Raw genomic sequence first — 16,174 nt, 5'->3', positions numbered from 1 at the left:
ATGCTCGTCTAATATTTATGGGGTTAACGATTTGAGTATGTCTACCAAGGAGCACAGTAATTCAAGCTTTCTGATGAATTTATTGTGCGACCATTAGAGCTGACTGAATATGAAGCACCAGAGAATTTACGGTTTCGACTAAGTCTGATAAGCACGTTCGTCGACCGCGTGACTTGCGACGAACCATTAAATGACCATTGTGAGCAAAGGATTGGATGTAATTATAGACACGACTGCAGAGTATATTTTATAGTTTCACTGTTCTTCAAAATACAGAGGCAGTAATGAAGTACCGGTGGGGGGAAAAGGGGGGGGGGGTTATATGGGACTGTGGTTACAGTGAGGAGGAGCCAAAAACGTATACTCTGTGGAAGCAGTTAACACACACTTCAGTTATGGGAAGGTTGAGGATTTACTCTAACACCAGACGATAATACTTTCTACCGGGAAACCGCCGGCCCAATAAAAGGTTAATTTTGACTTTATTTTGGCCACCGACAGAGGGCTTTTATCCATGGCCAGTCGGTATCCACCCCTGGTACATTACTGAGGCCAGTCGGCGTCCAAGGGTTAATCGTTTCAGCGAAACACCGGGCCCAGCAGAGTTTATTGTAAAATTATGCGAGGAGCGCGGTAGCTCGGTGGTAGGTTGTCGGGCTCGTAATCGTGAGGTTGCGAGTTCGCGCCCCGCCCGGTGGCTGCCGTGCTGGGAGGGGTAGCGAGCTCCTGTAACCCTAGCAGCGCTATATGATCTGATGAGGTCTAGCTCAGGGATTAATCCCTTTATTAAATTCTTAATTTATGGATTAAGCATTGGTTGAAGAAAGGTGATTTTACTAGAAACGAGAAAACGCTTCGCGCAAGTGAAATACGAGTGTACAGTATATCTGGATAACGGCACATTGTTTTGATTGTTACACTTAACTCCGTCAGACACCAATCACAATACAGTATTACGCTTAAATACATACAATTAATTCCTTCGGTCGGTCCGATGACGGACTTTTGGCTGTACTTTTATCAGTACCAGACAATTATTTTTCTGGTTATGGGAGTCCTCCATGAAGTCAAGGAATACTAAAGGTTATATCGAGTTCCCCAGTTCGATTAATCTCTGAAACCGAGTTAGCCTACATCGGTTAGGGGTAGCATGAATAAAGTGAGAAATAAGTCGTCCACCTGAAATGATTATTAGTGTCATCAAGCGTGCTTAGGTAGGCTACTTAAGTTTCGTGTACCGTTGCATGGCGATAATTGATCACTATACTAGACGTGGTAGCCGACTCACGCGCCCAGACCGTTCCGGGTCACTCCTGTGTTACAACTAGCAGTGCGAGGTTGGTCTCAGGTCGTTGTTAACAGGAAGAAAGGAAACAGGAATAGTGATCAAGGTAGGTTATCGAGAAACTAGATGCTTTACACAAGCAAACAAACACACACCAACCCAAAGCTCGAAAGTACCGTCTTCTGGATTAAATTCTTGCTACCCCCAGTCGATTTTAAGAATGAGAGACCATTAGTAGTGAAAGGGTTGAAGAGTTTTCATTAATCCAAGATGGCCTTTTCCCTCAAGCGATATTCAGGTGATTTTATTTAGATAACGACAGACTTCTTGCCGTGAAGGGTTAGCATCGAGGACAAAGCATACATACTGTTCAAAATACATCCTGATACTAACCGCGTGTTGCCACAGTAGGGTCCCGTAGATGCAGTCTTTATCATCCTTGCCGTGTACAGTGAAATATTTGTGTGGTGATATTAGGCACTGTAATCACTTCGACTATGCTATCCTTTCACAGGGAGATATTACGGCGCATTTTATTACTTTGATATAACCAGGATTAATTTGCATATCATGTCGCTATTCCCACCTTACCCATCTATCTACCCTCCTACCTACCACACTTCCTACTCATCTGAGTCATCTCCCTACATACAGTACCTGAATCACTTCCACATTATTTCAGTAACCCAGCATGAATAATTATAAGCACTTGGCATTTATCCTCTTTATGTACCGTATATACAGATCCACTTCTAAATCATAACATACCTCACTATGATAACGTCTAAATCATAACGTACCTTGCTGTGATAACACCTGATGTCACAGAAAATCCCACGTTGACCCACTCTTTACGGTCTGGCTCGATTCTCGTGTATAGAGCTGAAATTGCACCACACAGCTTCACACCGAGGTACTTCCCGACTGACTCCCGAGGCGGCGAGGTCCCGAGCATGGCCATCGTTCCCACCAAAACACCGTCCCTGCAGCCACAACTATCTCACCCCAACAAACCTTAAACTACCAACCCGACAATTCTTACATTACACTGTGTTATGATCAAAGTCACAGTAACATGATGACAAAATTAAAACAGGCAACCCGCAGTGATGAAGGTCTAAAAAAGATTTAAAAAGTCAAAAACCTGATGGATATGAACGAGAGAGAAGCACACTCTCCCTACCTTCCCCCCAACCCCTCCTACCCCTTATCCCCCTCATGCTTCGTTCGAACTTACTGAGAGCGAAGCGGGCAATGCTTGAGAACCATTGTACTCAGAACATGATTGAGCTGATATGAACCACTACTTAGACTGAAGTTCTTACGTTTTATACACGCCAGTTATGTTATGCTGTTATTATTAGTATTTGTATTATTTTACTAAGTACTACTACTACTATCACTACTACTACTAATATTACTACTACTACTACTACTATAAAAAAAAAACTACTACTACTAGTAATTTAATGTCATAGACGTCTATACTTGAAAGTGTGGAATATTTTCAAGTCATCAAAATTTCTAAGGGTGTTATTCAAGCTTAAAGTAGAAAAAGTGAGCCATCCTAACAGCGTGATAATACACACACTGAAATTTCGAGGAAAGCCACTTAAGTAACACCTATTACTTATTCACAAGCTTTTAACGAGTAGTCCACCGTAGTTTCAATAGTTTCAGAGACAACCCAGGTTTAGTGTTCAGTTGGGCGTTTGTTTGCTTGTTTGTTTTTCTGCAATATGGTGGCGAGTTCGGAGGAAACGCCATTAATTTTGAACCCCCAGACACTTCAAATGCGCTGAGTCGAAGTATTCCTTTGTTACCAGGAGAGAGAGAGAGAGAGAGAGAGAGTGCCTACGGTATGTATCATGTATGTTGCAGAAACTGATGACAAACGTGTAATTCCTCCATGGGATGTATTATCAAACTGAGAGCGCGTAGGTATGGACACTGGACAAATCTTAACGCGCTGACGGTGATTTCTAAAGCTTGTGATGATGATAAAATTGTCAGATGTTTTTGTACTGTTGCTCTACACCCTGTAATGTGGGATTCATACTGATTACATGATTACAGGTATTCCATTAATGACCGTCAGTGATTGAGGGTTTGCTTACTTTTTTACTTTCTCAGTTCCAATAATACTCCAACATCTACGAGACAGTTTTTCCCGCATTAATCTCTTGTTTACAGAAAGGTGAGGGCAGTGTGTAATGGTAATGAAGGGAATGGAGGGTAGTGTCCTCACACTGATGTTGCTATTACCTCTGCTCCTCACCACCGAAGCTGAGACTTGGCATAAGGTGCAGGTCCCTGATGGCGAGCTGGGTGGCAGGTCCCTGAGGAAGACACTGACGCGGAGTAGACTTCAATGTGCTGCTGTGGCCATCCTAAACCAGGAAGCCGATCTGTTTTGTGCCCCATTACCTGGCCAGTGTGACATCTACGATCTGGATATTGTGGCCCGCCATGACTCCCTTCCCAGTGGTTCCGGCCTTGACTGCTGGACCAGGCACGGTAAGGCTGTCCACTTAGCAATGCACTTGATACAGTAGCTATGGGGAAACTTATGCTAGGTTCAGGGAGGCTTGTAAACTCTAAGGTCAGCTCAGAGTCCATGCTCTTTTTACTCTAATTTGGCCTAAATATAACCTCTTCCTCATGAACGCTGAGTTGTAACAATAGATTAACCCTAGATTATGATGCTAGTCACGAAGAAGTTCTATGGACAGGATGAAAAGTTTGTGTGGCCATGTTAACATCCTATACTACAATGCAGGAGAAGGGGGTGGAGGTAAAAGGACTTCTCCTAGGAATCTGAAAGACTGAAGGCGTCATCAGGAAATCAGTCAATTCTGAGGTCAAACGCCTTGCAATCCTCTTTATAATGAGTATAGACTATATACTCTAACTTGACCTAAAATTGCAGTCTCTCCACCTTAAGTGCTGAGTTTTAAGAATAGAGTAACACTAGAATATGGTGCTAGTCAAGAAGAAGTGCCTTGGGAATGATGCTGAGCTGTAGTATTATCTTTTTCTACCACTGGACTATGATAAATATGATTAAAAGGGACGAAAATCAGGGTTAAGTTAGCGTAAAAACATTATACATAAAATGCATAAATAAATTCCAGCGTGGCTTTGCACTATCTCAATCTTCCGCTGATAAAGTCTAGGGAACTTACAAGGGAAAGAGTGTACTGGAGGGGAAGTTTGTGTGTTCGACCTGCTGCATCTGTTCTTTCTAACAAGGACGTTCCCCTAACAGAGTGTACTGAGGGGGAGATTGACGTGGATGACAACTGCAACGTTATTGAGTGCCACCAGGGTCTTCTTCGGCTCTATAAAGGTACCTAAGACAGATACACAGGATCAAAATAAAGAGCCTCTGAGGATGGGTTTAGCGGTATAATAGCCGATAGTGACAGCTCTACCTCTTTTACTCTAACTTTGTCTAGAATTGCCATCCCTCTATCTTGAATCCAGAGTTGTAACAATAAATTCTGATTAGAATATGATGCCAGGTCATAAAAGGGCTGATGGGGAAAGAGTCTAGAGCCGTAGTGTTGTCATTTTCAACCACTGAGTTTCGTGAAATATGCTGCAAAAGGACGAAAATCTGGACCAAGTTAAGGTAAAAAGGGAATAGTAATGTACTGTACTAAAAAGGTAAATCTATTATCATCTGAGTGTTCTTATGATAGTAATACTGACTAAGAAATATTACAATAAGCAACATCTGCCATCCTCATGAAAACAAGGCTACTAAGTTGAGGTAGGATTATTGAACATTTTTTAATACCTATCTCCTATGATGTCAGATTGTTTCGCGTGAAGTATGTGCAAAATGGGCATATACTATAATAACTGGTAAGACACTATAACGATTACATGATTGGGTCAGGTGCAGGTGTCCAAATGATGCCTGACACGAGTTAGCAATTCATGCTAACCATTAGTGTAGCAGTGAGTTCTAAGTGAATGTATCAGTCAGTGGCGAATGTGGGGACTTTCAAAACAGGGAGGGGATGGGTGAAACCCTCTAGGAGTGCCAGTTGTCCTTGCATTCATATCATGCATCTACGAATATATCCCACATAATTATTATCAGCTCCCTTCATGTTGGAGGATATAAATCAGTTGCAGACTAGAGCTTTTCATTAAAATATCGTTCAAAATCGTGTCAAATACCTATCTGTAGTTAGGCAAATAAGCTGGTTGGGGTTAGGTGGGTGGGGCACCGTTCACCCCTAGCATTGCCGCTTCGGTGTTGTATTGCATTTATATTTAGCACAAGGAAGGGATAGAGTCGTGGGTGTTACAAATATATGTACCACACAGCCTCTTTTGCGACTCCTTGATGTTGGCTGTTTAGTTCTGGCGGAGAAAGGCTGAAATGAAAGGTGTCGTCCTGCTTGGTGACTGCCCAAAGACGTGGAAAGGCTGAGGCTAATGTGCTTGGTAAGTTAGAGTGTTTTGATGGCTCAGAGTCGTGTACCTGGTGGTTTGTTTCATGTTGTAGAGATTTTTTTTGCCATATAGTTCAGTTTCCTTCAGTACAAGGGTATAATTAAATCGTTTTCTTTTTGTTATGGCCCAGTTATCCAAGCCACGGCTCTCAGTCAGTTACCATAATTACAGAGACAAATAGAAAGCACCTCGCATTCTAAGGATTGTTGTAAATATGAGGAACAGTTAATGTATTCCAGAGAGACAGTGGATTGACGGATTTCATATTTTCCGTCCAAAATTATCCCAGATCATAATACCTGGTTCACTTCTCAGGTCAATGGGCCCCCAATATATCTTTCTCGAAACTGGAGGCCAAAAATTGCATCTACCTGAGTGGCAATAAAATGAACTGGGAAAATGCCAGGAAACAATGCCAGCTGGAGGGCGGTGACCTCTACATTGCCGGCGACTTCCAAGGGATGGTGGAGTACATAGAAGACAAAAATCCCTCTGATGGAATAGGTAAGCTTACTGATGCTTGACATTTTCAGGATTGTCAGGACATACCATAAGGTTTATATTAATCTGTGACGGCATTTCGGATCTCTTCCCTGGGGACGTGACGGCTCCATACACTCTGGACAAAGTGTTCATGAATCATAGGCCATTTTGTGATAATTCCCATTCATTAACATTTTTTTCTCTAGATCACAGCACCTCAGAGGCTCTTTGAGAATTTAGTTAAAACCCTGGTAACACAGACAAATATAATTTATTGGTTTAGTGACCTCAAAAGATCTTTATTTCCAGTTCTTCCACTCGTAATATTATTCCAGTTCTCCCACCCAGCTTGTAAGACGTAGAGACGAGCACAATACACTTCACAGTCTTCTAAGCAGATGCACAGTACAGTTAGCCTAATCGGTGCATCAGTACACTTGTAGCAGCTAGTGTATCCTCTTGCAGTCACAGCAGATGGGTTAGGGACGTTGAAGATTTTTGGACAGTGGTCATAGATGCTGTCACTTTGTCAGGTCTTTCATCCAGATCCACACAAATAGATCTGGCAGCTTGAAGGTTGAATCCAAAACCGGCACCAGATGTTGGCCTGGAAGCAAGCCCACTTCACATGCTGTCTGAGTGCTACTGTGTTGGTGGTATGGTCTCTAGAGATGTGGATATGTGGGCAAAGACCTGCTTCACTGCATGTTGACTCTAGCTACGTCATTGTTTTGGTCATACATGAAGACCATAAAGCACTCTATTAGTGTCAGACTATTCACTGATATTGGCTGGCAGGAATGCAGACTCCTCAAATGCATCAGTGACATAGGCCTAGATTGCCATGTTTCCCAAGCAGTCTTCTTCCCTCGTTCAGCAATGCAGAGACAGCGTCACGTCCTATAAAGGCAGATGAAGGGAATAGTCTTTTTTTGGTATAAGTTTCACAGCCGCTAACAGCTATGCAGCAAAGATTCATCTTGCTAAGGGCAACCTTTAGCTCGTCACACTTGATCCTCTGTGTCAAGGCCACTGCAATCATGACGTCATCAGTGTCAATAATGCGAATGATGACATTCTTACACATGCACACAGTCTTTGCCACATATAGCAGTAGGCAGATTCCCTCCTCGTGTGAGAATAGAGCAAGGCTACTGAGATATTTATCTGCCTAAGAAGTGAAGATGCATTTTTTTCATCAGCTAAATAAATTCCTGTCGTTTTTATGGGTATACGCACAACTTCATGTGACAGGAAACAGAATGGTTCTGCTTCATTGTCATCAACACGAGTGGTGTCATAGCAGAACTGAGATACTTTATTTATTTCTTAGCCAGTGCACCAAGTGTGGTCTAAATCGTATCAAAACTGGCTGAATTCGGTCAAGGGCCGCACTCTAAGTGCTATATGAGATCTCGTATCTACCTCAGTAAATTTAGTACAGGAAGAGCACATGTAAAACCGTATATATGCAACAAATCGCTGAGGAGTAAATGCAGCAAAGTCCCCCACGCCATCTACAATATGACCTAAGGAAGATAAGTGACTACTATTCTCACTATCTGTTGAGTTCCCTGATGCTGACTACTGCCTCTGCCTACTATCTTATGGTACGCTGATCCTCATCCCATATTTCTAACCAAGGTAATATTAGTGCCTCTTCAGGGGGAGCCGGTAGTGCGGTGGTTAGCACATCCAACTCGCAACTGGTAGAACCTTGGATCCTTAGTCTTTTGATTGTTTCTTCCCTGTTTTCTCCTCACCCAGGCGTACTGATGGGGACCTGGCCTTAACATCGACTACCTCGGGTTGTGTTCTGGGGGGAGACTGGGGCTCGTGTTCTCGTCGGGTACGGAGGCTCCTTAGCACTTCTTCCTTAGCTATTTATTTTTAGATCTGGCTGGTTAGCATCCTTCTGTACGTTATTTCTGTAAAGTATAACGATATTTGAACGATATATATAACAAAGAGTAGGACAGTAAGGCCTAATAAACAAAATAAATCGTTTAGGAAAAGGTGTTAGGGAGCCATCTTAATCGACGAGGATAAGGGCCTGGGACGGCAATCCTTTCAGTCCAATGACGTTTTTATTTCGCCTTCTTGCTTCACTAGATAATTTTTTTTTCATCTCAGAATAGGCATTTAGCAGTGAAAACAATGAGGGCTTGATGTAACTCCTCTAAATGGAAAAATCTCTCACAGGCTGAATAAAATCGACTGATAATGGAAAGAAAAAATATATACAATGCTTCCACAGACTCTAGGGATTAGCAACGACACCCAAAAAATCCATATGTAGTCGACAGGCCTTCTCCTCTTCATGATATCGCCCCCTAACCTCTTCGTGTAGTCCAGGGGTTCCCAACCTTTATTTATCCATTACCCCATTTTCCACACCTCCCTTCACTCATTACCCCTCATTGCTTATATTTCCACAACTGCATTTTAGCTGCTTAACATTTTGATGCCTAGATTTTAGTTTGAATGTAAGGTTAGGCTAAAACCAAGAGAGTTATTGCAAGGAGTAATTTATTTTTATTATTAACACTGATACCAAATAAACATGACTTTAAACATTCATCTCTGAATTTTAGTATAGGTCTGAAAGTCTATCATAACTGGTATGATTTTTAGATTTTTTTTTTTTTTTTGTTACCTCCCCCATTACCCTTCACAAAAGACCAAATTACCCCACTTGGGGTAATTTACCCCAGGTTGGGAACCCCTGGTGTAGTCGATAAACCTTCTCCTGTTCGTGATGGTCCCCCGTAACCTCTCGAACTCGACAGGTATCACGTGGGTGGGCGCCTATAAGGGGATGTGGCTTGATGGTCGAGATGTGGATGATGCGGAGTGGGATGAGGGGCAGCCTAACAGCATCGAAGGCGAGGACTGTGCAGGGACATGGTACCACGGCGAACCCCTACATGATATACCGTGCTTGTGGCCCGGGTCTTTCATTTGCCATAGGATGAAGTACGTTATTGATACCTGAACAGGGCAGGTAGATGTTTACTCTCTCTCTCTCTCTCTCTCTCTCTCTCTCTCTCTGCGTGTGTGTGTGTGCGTAGATGCTGACGTGTATCCTAGCTATTCACCAAATTACCACACCATGAAGTTATTTAAGCTTCAGAATTCAATACTGAGGTAAATTTGATGTTAATTCCACCTAAGTTATGCTAATCAATTTTCTTTTTATATAAATTACTTGGTTCTAAATTTTGAAATATGAAAATGAATTCGAAAAAAAAGGGGGGAGAAGAGAGTGTGTTATGTGGTGGTCATAATATGAAAAAAAAATATATATATATATATACGAATGCCAGCAGACTTTTATTTTCCTGCCTAACTTTAAATTCTAGACAGCAGACTTTTGTTTTCCTGCCTAACTTTAAATTTTAGGCAGCAGGCTTTTATTTTCCTGCCTAACTTTAAATTCTAATCCAGCAGACTTTTATTTCCCTGCCTAACTTTAAATTCTAGACAGCAGACTTTTATTTTCCTGCCTAACTTTAAATTTTAGGCTCAGACTTTTACTTTCCTGCCTAACTTTAAATTCTAGACAGCAGACTTTTATTTCCCTGCCTAACTTTAAATTCTAGACAGCAGACTTTTATTTTCCTACCTAACTTTTAATTCTAGATCAGGAGAAGTTTGTTATATATTCCTAACTTCATCAGTCTCACTAAATCTTGGTCCCTCAGTTCATGTTATCGTTATCTTTAGCTAGTTTATCTATTTTATCAATCTATATTTCATCTATTTTATTTTATCTACTTGATCTACTTTACCTACTTTGTCAACTGTATCTACTTTATCTGTGTTTTCTACTTTGTCTACTTTATCTATTTTATCTATTTGATCTACTGTATCTACTTTATCTTTATCTACCTCATCTACTCTATCTACTTTATCTTTATCTACTTTGTCTACCTTATCTACTCTATCTTTATCTACTTTGTCTACCTTATCTACTCTATCTTTATCTACTTTGTCTACCTTATCTACTCTATCTTTATCTACTTTGTCTACCTTATCTACTCTATCTTTATCTACTTTATCTACCTTATCTACTCTATCTTTATCTACTTTATCTACCTTATCTACTTTATCTTTATCTACTTTGTCTACCTTATCTACTCTATCTTTATCTACTTTACCTTATCTACTTTATCTCCTTTATTTACTTTATCTGCTTATCTACTTTATCTACCGAAGCTGAGGAGTCTATGGAAAGGATACACATGGGCTCGCATTGTCGTCGGTTAAGGAAGCTCCCTAACACCTCTTCCTAAGCGATTTATTTTGCCTATTTCACGCTAACTCCTCTTCCTACGCGATTTATTTTGCTTTATTTCAAGCAAACTCCTCTTTCTCAGCGATTTATTTTGCTTATTTCGCCCAAACTCCTTAATCCTAAGCGATTTATTTTGCTTATTTCACGCTAACTCCTCTTCCTAAGCGATTTATTTTGCTTATTTCACGCTAACTCCTCTTCCTAAGCGATTTATTTTGCTTATTTCACGCTACCTCCTCTTCCTAAGCGATTTATTTTGCTTTTTTCACCTTCCTGTCCTATTCTGTGATCTATAAATCCTTCTAATATCACCATACTCTGCATAAATAACGTACAGAGCAATATTAACCAGCCATATGAAAAAATAAATCGGTAAAGAAGAGGTGTTAGGGAGCTTTCTTGGGCAACGAGAAGGTGGGATTTAGTTCTTAAGCTGTAGGTAAAAAGGTGTCCTCGTAAGGAAGAGGTTTAGGAGATGAAAGAAGAGAATAAGACAGAGAGAGAATATGAGAAGAGAGAGAGAGAGGAGAAAGGAAGGGGAGGGAAGAGGAGAGAAGGGACGAGGAGGGAAGAGGAGAAAAGAGGAGAGCAGAGAAGAGGAGAAGGAGAGGAGAGAAGAGGAAAGGAGAAGGAAGGAAAGAGAAGAGAAAATTTAAAGAAGAAGACATAAATACCTACAAAGTCTACGAGGATCAATAAATCGGACGCTCAGACTCTTCTACGCCTTGGTCTTTCCCTAAAATATAACATGCAACCGTCGAATTTACGGTCAAGGTCCCTATTTAAGTTATAGGTGCGATCAGGCAGGTTAAAAAACAAGATAATAAATACCCAAAGTTCTTATGGTCGGTCTGGAGAAGAGAGAGACTGAGTAGGAGAGCACATAGGAATACATAGGAAACAGCTGACGGGAGTCCTGTTATATGTAATAATAGTAATAATAATAATAATAATAATAATAATAATGATGATGATGATGATACTAATAACAACAACAACAAAAACAAATACCATTATAAGAAGAAGAACAAGAAGAAGAAGAAGAAGAAGAACAAGAGCGAGAAAAAGAAATATACTAAAATCTAATTAACGTGTTTGAGAAAAGGAAAGGAAAGAGAGGAGAGGAGAGGAAAGGAGGGGAGAGGAGAGGTGAGGAGAGGAGAGACAAGAAGATAAAAGGAGAGGAGAGGAGAGGCAAGAAGATAAAAGGAGAGGAGAGGAGACGAGAGGAAAGATAAGGAGAGGTGAAGAGAGGTAAACCAACAAACACCTGACCCAAGCCCCGTCTTAGTTCACCCTTAGATCCTTTGATAACCCTTCACAAATTCCTAAAAACTGCTGAAATGCAAACACGAAATTCCCAGAGAATATTTTAACCCAAGCCTTCCCTTTTTAAGCTGGCGGGGCTGGGAGAAACAGCGTCAGATTTGGGAGAAAAAGAAGGAGAAAGTCCAGACCACGTTTCTAAACAAGCACTTCCTCTCTCTCCCTCAAGATCCCTATCAAATTTTGCCGTTTGAGAAGAGAGGGACCCGAGGTGATGAATGCCTAATGAAGTATATGCAAAAGACTTGATAATCGCGCCAAAATTGAGTGTAAATTATATATTGAAATCGAGCCATGATGAGCTGTAAAATTCAAAAAATCGGAAAGTTTATGATGATTTGGAAGCGGAGGTTGTAATCGTGTGGAGTGTCTCTTTTCGTGGCGGATGTGTGTTTTATGTTACACTGAAAACGCCGACGACCCACGAGAGAGAGAGAGAGAGAGAGAGAGAGAGAGAGAGAGAGAGAGAGAGAGAGAGAGAGAGAGAATTTTAGGACATTGATGCCAAAATTCAGTAAACACACACACACACACACACACACACACACACACACACACACACACACACACACACACACACACACAGTTAGTTACACGAAACGTCGACCTAAGATGGTTATTTCATCTTGCATTTTATTTTTTACTCCCCAAAACAGAAAACAAACATTTTTTTTTCTTTCGCTAGGGGCCGTGGCGATAGTATGATATATAAAAGATTCGGTGAAAATACCTGCGCGTTTATTATCACTGCACGGTGGATGTAATCATTCTGGAAATTAATAGCGGAGATGAAGGAGAATTTATGGGGGAATTTTAACTTTAGCTCCTTCCTTTATTTTACTTTACTCATAGGACGCCAGGAGGATACGTGGATGAGGCAGGCGGTCGTTCTTTACACACGAATAATTCCCACGTCATGTTTACCCTTCCAAATACCCACATAAACATGGAATATTACACTCTCATGCCACTCTACACTCTTTCCCTCACCGCATTCAAGATCCTTCCTCTCCAAGGTCCCTCCTATGCTTAATAAAATCGTCTGGAGATAAAGCGGACAAGGTTAAAAACAAGCCGTCTCTGTTAATATTCACTCCAAGAATCAACACGAACATGGAAGAATTACGCTCTTTTTATTCTTCGCCTTTTCCTTGCTGTGGTAAAAACGTGCTGAGGACTGGAGGGTTTGGTGGGTGAGGGAGAGCCTTCTTGCTTTTCTATCCTTATCCTCAGCTCTTAGAATTAGATATTATAGTCATAGTCTTCCTTGTATGAAAGAAAAAACTCCCGAAACAACCATCAGGTCTGTTGCTGTTTGCTTTCCTTTGTACTCCTTTGTATTCCTTCGTAGGGCTACCTGTCTCTCCTGTACTGAAGAGAGTTTTCTGCAGATGGTGAGCATAAAACACACACACACACACACACACACACACACACACACACACACACACACACACACACACACACCAAACGTCATACCGTGTAATATTCCTTCCTCTGAAAAACCTTGAAAATATCGAAAAAAAAATATATATATATCATTTCCCCCTCCACCCTCCGCTTATCCCTCACCGTCAATCTGGCCTATTATTTAACCCCTTCATTCTAGTGACGTAGTTCTTGCCTTATTCTTACTAACACATGGCTACCTTGATCAGCTTAGGGCAAATCTCTCGTACTCAGTGGGCTATGCAGGGCTGGATTCAGGAAAATTAAGGTGTTGCCAATATAACTTTCCAAAACAAAGAACGTTCTGTACACCTTTTCTCTCAACCAACTACTTAACATTTGACATACATTCTTATGCTAATCACCTGAGGGCAAGAAGTTTTGAACGTGGATGTGAAAGGGGATAAACTATCATTGTCTGCAAGAAATAAACATAACAGCAAGATAAGAAGCCATCAGTACGTATATAAAGGGTACAAATCTCTCCATGAAAAAGCAAGGAAGCTGTAGGCAACACATCCAGTTTGGAAAGCCTTCTGTGAGTTTTAAATCATTTGAAGACAGTAAGGATAAGACAAATAGTATGAGATTGTACTGTACAGGTTAATGCCTAAGATACGACTATGTCTTTCTTAGTTTATTCGTACTTTTACCAGACGATTCATTTCATATCAGGAGGAGTCTCCGTGTAGTAAAGGCATCAAAGAAGAATATATCTACCTCGTCTAGCTTAAAACGTCTCTGCGAAACATAATCATCTGTAGGCAGCAAGAACGAAACTGAAAAGACGTCAAACTCACAGACCAACACGAAATATCACTTTCTCCCTCTACGTTATGTTCAATCCTTTACTGTACTGAAGATTTGATGAAAGCTAATCCCTCCATTTCGAAAACTTTTTCCTAATATGAGTAAAATGATTTGGGGAGAGCTTTAAGTGAATAAGAAAACTGGCCTTCTAAGTAAAACAAAATTACACTCTCTCCTGCCACACAGCGTCTGAGCCTTCATCATCAGTCTAACCCGGAAATATACTGTACTTGCTTAGAGGTAGCAAAAATAAAGAGTAGAGAAACATGAAGTCTGGAGCCCGGTAAAATAAGTATAATCGTCCTAACACAGTAAAAATAAAATGCAGAAAGACATGATATCCACAAAAACCTGAAAATGTTGCTCTCAAAATTACTGTCTTCTCACCCTGCGCCTATCCTTCACCATTGCCCCAGCTGTGTGGAATAAATATAAGCGTCTGTATTTAGTAAGAATAAACTGCAGGAAGACATGAAATTCGCAAAAGCACGTGAAAATTACTCTCAAAATTACACCGCCTTCCCACCATACGCCTATCCTTCACCAGCGGCCTTGCACGGTATAATATTTAACGTGACATCAGCACACACGCCCCTTTACTCTGCACCGCGCCCACGCCAACATCGCCACCGCCAGAATACCTCACGCACGACGCTGGTGGAGACGAATTATGGAGAATTATAGGAAGAGTACACAAGGGATATACCTAGTAGGGTCTGTGGTTATGGGCGGGAAGGGAGGTGGCTGAAAGTGGGAAGATATAATGCCAGATTTGAGGAAAGTTGGAGTTACTGCACTTTCACCTTGACTTAGCCCAGATTTTCGTCCCTTAATGGTTTATTTCACGCGGCTCTGTGGCAGAATAATATAATTCCATGGCTTTACATTTCTTCTGTAGCACTTCCTTGTGACTAGCATAATACTCAAGTGTTTAGTTCTTGTTGTAGCAGTGTTCAAGATGGAGAGTTAGCAATTACAAGCCAAAATAAAATGAAAAAGAGAACAGTAATGAGTGAAAATGATCTTATGTTCATTTCCGACTCCTGGTCGTCCTGCCGTCAGTTTAGTGAAACGTTTAGTACAAAAATCTTTAATCACTTCATTACAGTTACATCTGGAGAGAGAGAAAAAAGAGAGAGAGAAAGAAACAAGGGATGCCATACTGGGAGATTATATAACCTCCCCCTGTGACTCCCAGTAGTTATTAATTGGCCATTTTGTACTTAAAGCTTTTGTTTCATGCATAAAGATTGTTGCTAGAGGTACAGTGAGTCACATACCCATACCTCATTGTGATGGGAAAGGGAAAATTAACATATTATCCTGGTGCTCCAAGAATTTGAGTGAATTGATGGAGGGTTTGTCTTCGTCAGTTTTTCCCTTTCACCCCTCCCCCCCCTCCATCGGCCAACACACTGGGACCTATACCCTTTTTACTCAAACTTGGCCCAAAATTGCCATCTCTCCACCTTGAATGCTGAGTTGTAGCCGTAGATTAGCACTAGAATATGATGCTAGGTGCTAGTTACGATAAAGTGCTATGAATGGTATACAGAAACGTAGATCTGTACAGTATGCCACTGAGCTACGTGAATTAAGTTGCAAGGGGACGGAAATCTGGGCCAAGTTATAATAAACACTGTATAGTAAGCTGCAGAAGGAGGAAAGGAGTGTGATGATTGCCCTGGGTCAAGAAGGGTTCAACAATTGTGAGACTGTACAAAGGGTTCAACAATTGTGAGACTGTACGAAAAACCAGATGATTAAAGTCTGCCGCTAGATTAGTGAAAACGACGTCAAAGAATATTTCGTATATTTAACAAAACTAGCAGCATTCCAAATCCATTAACAGCGGTACCATTAGCCAAGGGTGGAACGACCAAGGAGTAATGATCAAGTTGTAATACTGTTGGGTGGAGGGCAGCGAACTGGCAGGGGACAGGGCGACATGGAGGCGATTTGTTTGTGGCCACCCCTTACGGAACTGAAGATAGACGACTCCAACAACCCATCCTTCAGCTTTTTCAGGGCGTAAGAAATTTTGCTTTTTTTTA

This window comes from Coenobita brevimanus, chromosome 50 (genome assembly GCF_032717465.1).
Source record: "Coenobita brevimanus isolate Jiangsu-jjx chromosome 50, ASM3271746v2, whole genome shotgun sequence".
Lineage (NCBI taxonomy): Eukaryota > Metazoa > Arthropoda > Malacostraca > Decapoda > Coenobitidae > Coenobita > Coenobita brevimanus.
Note: the sequence above shows the minus strand (reverse complement) of the source record.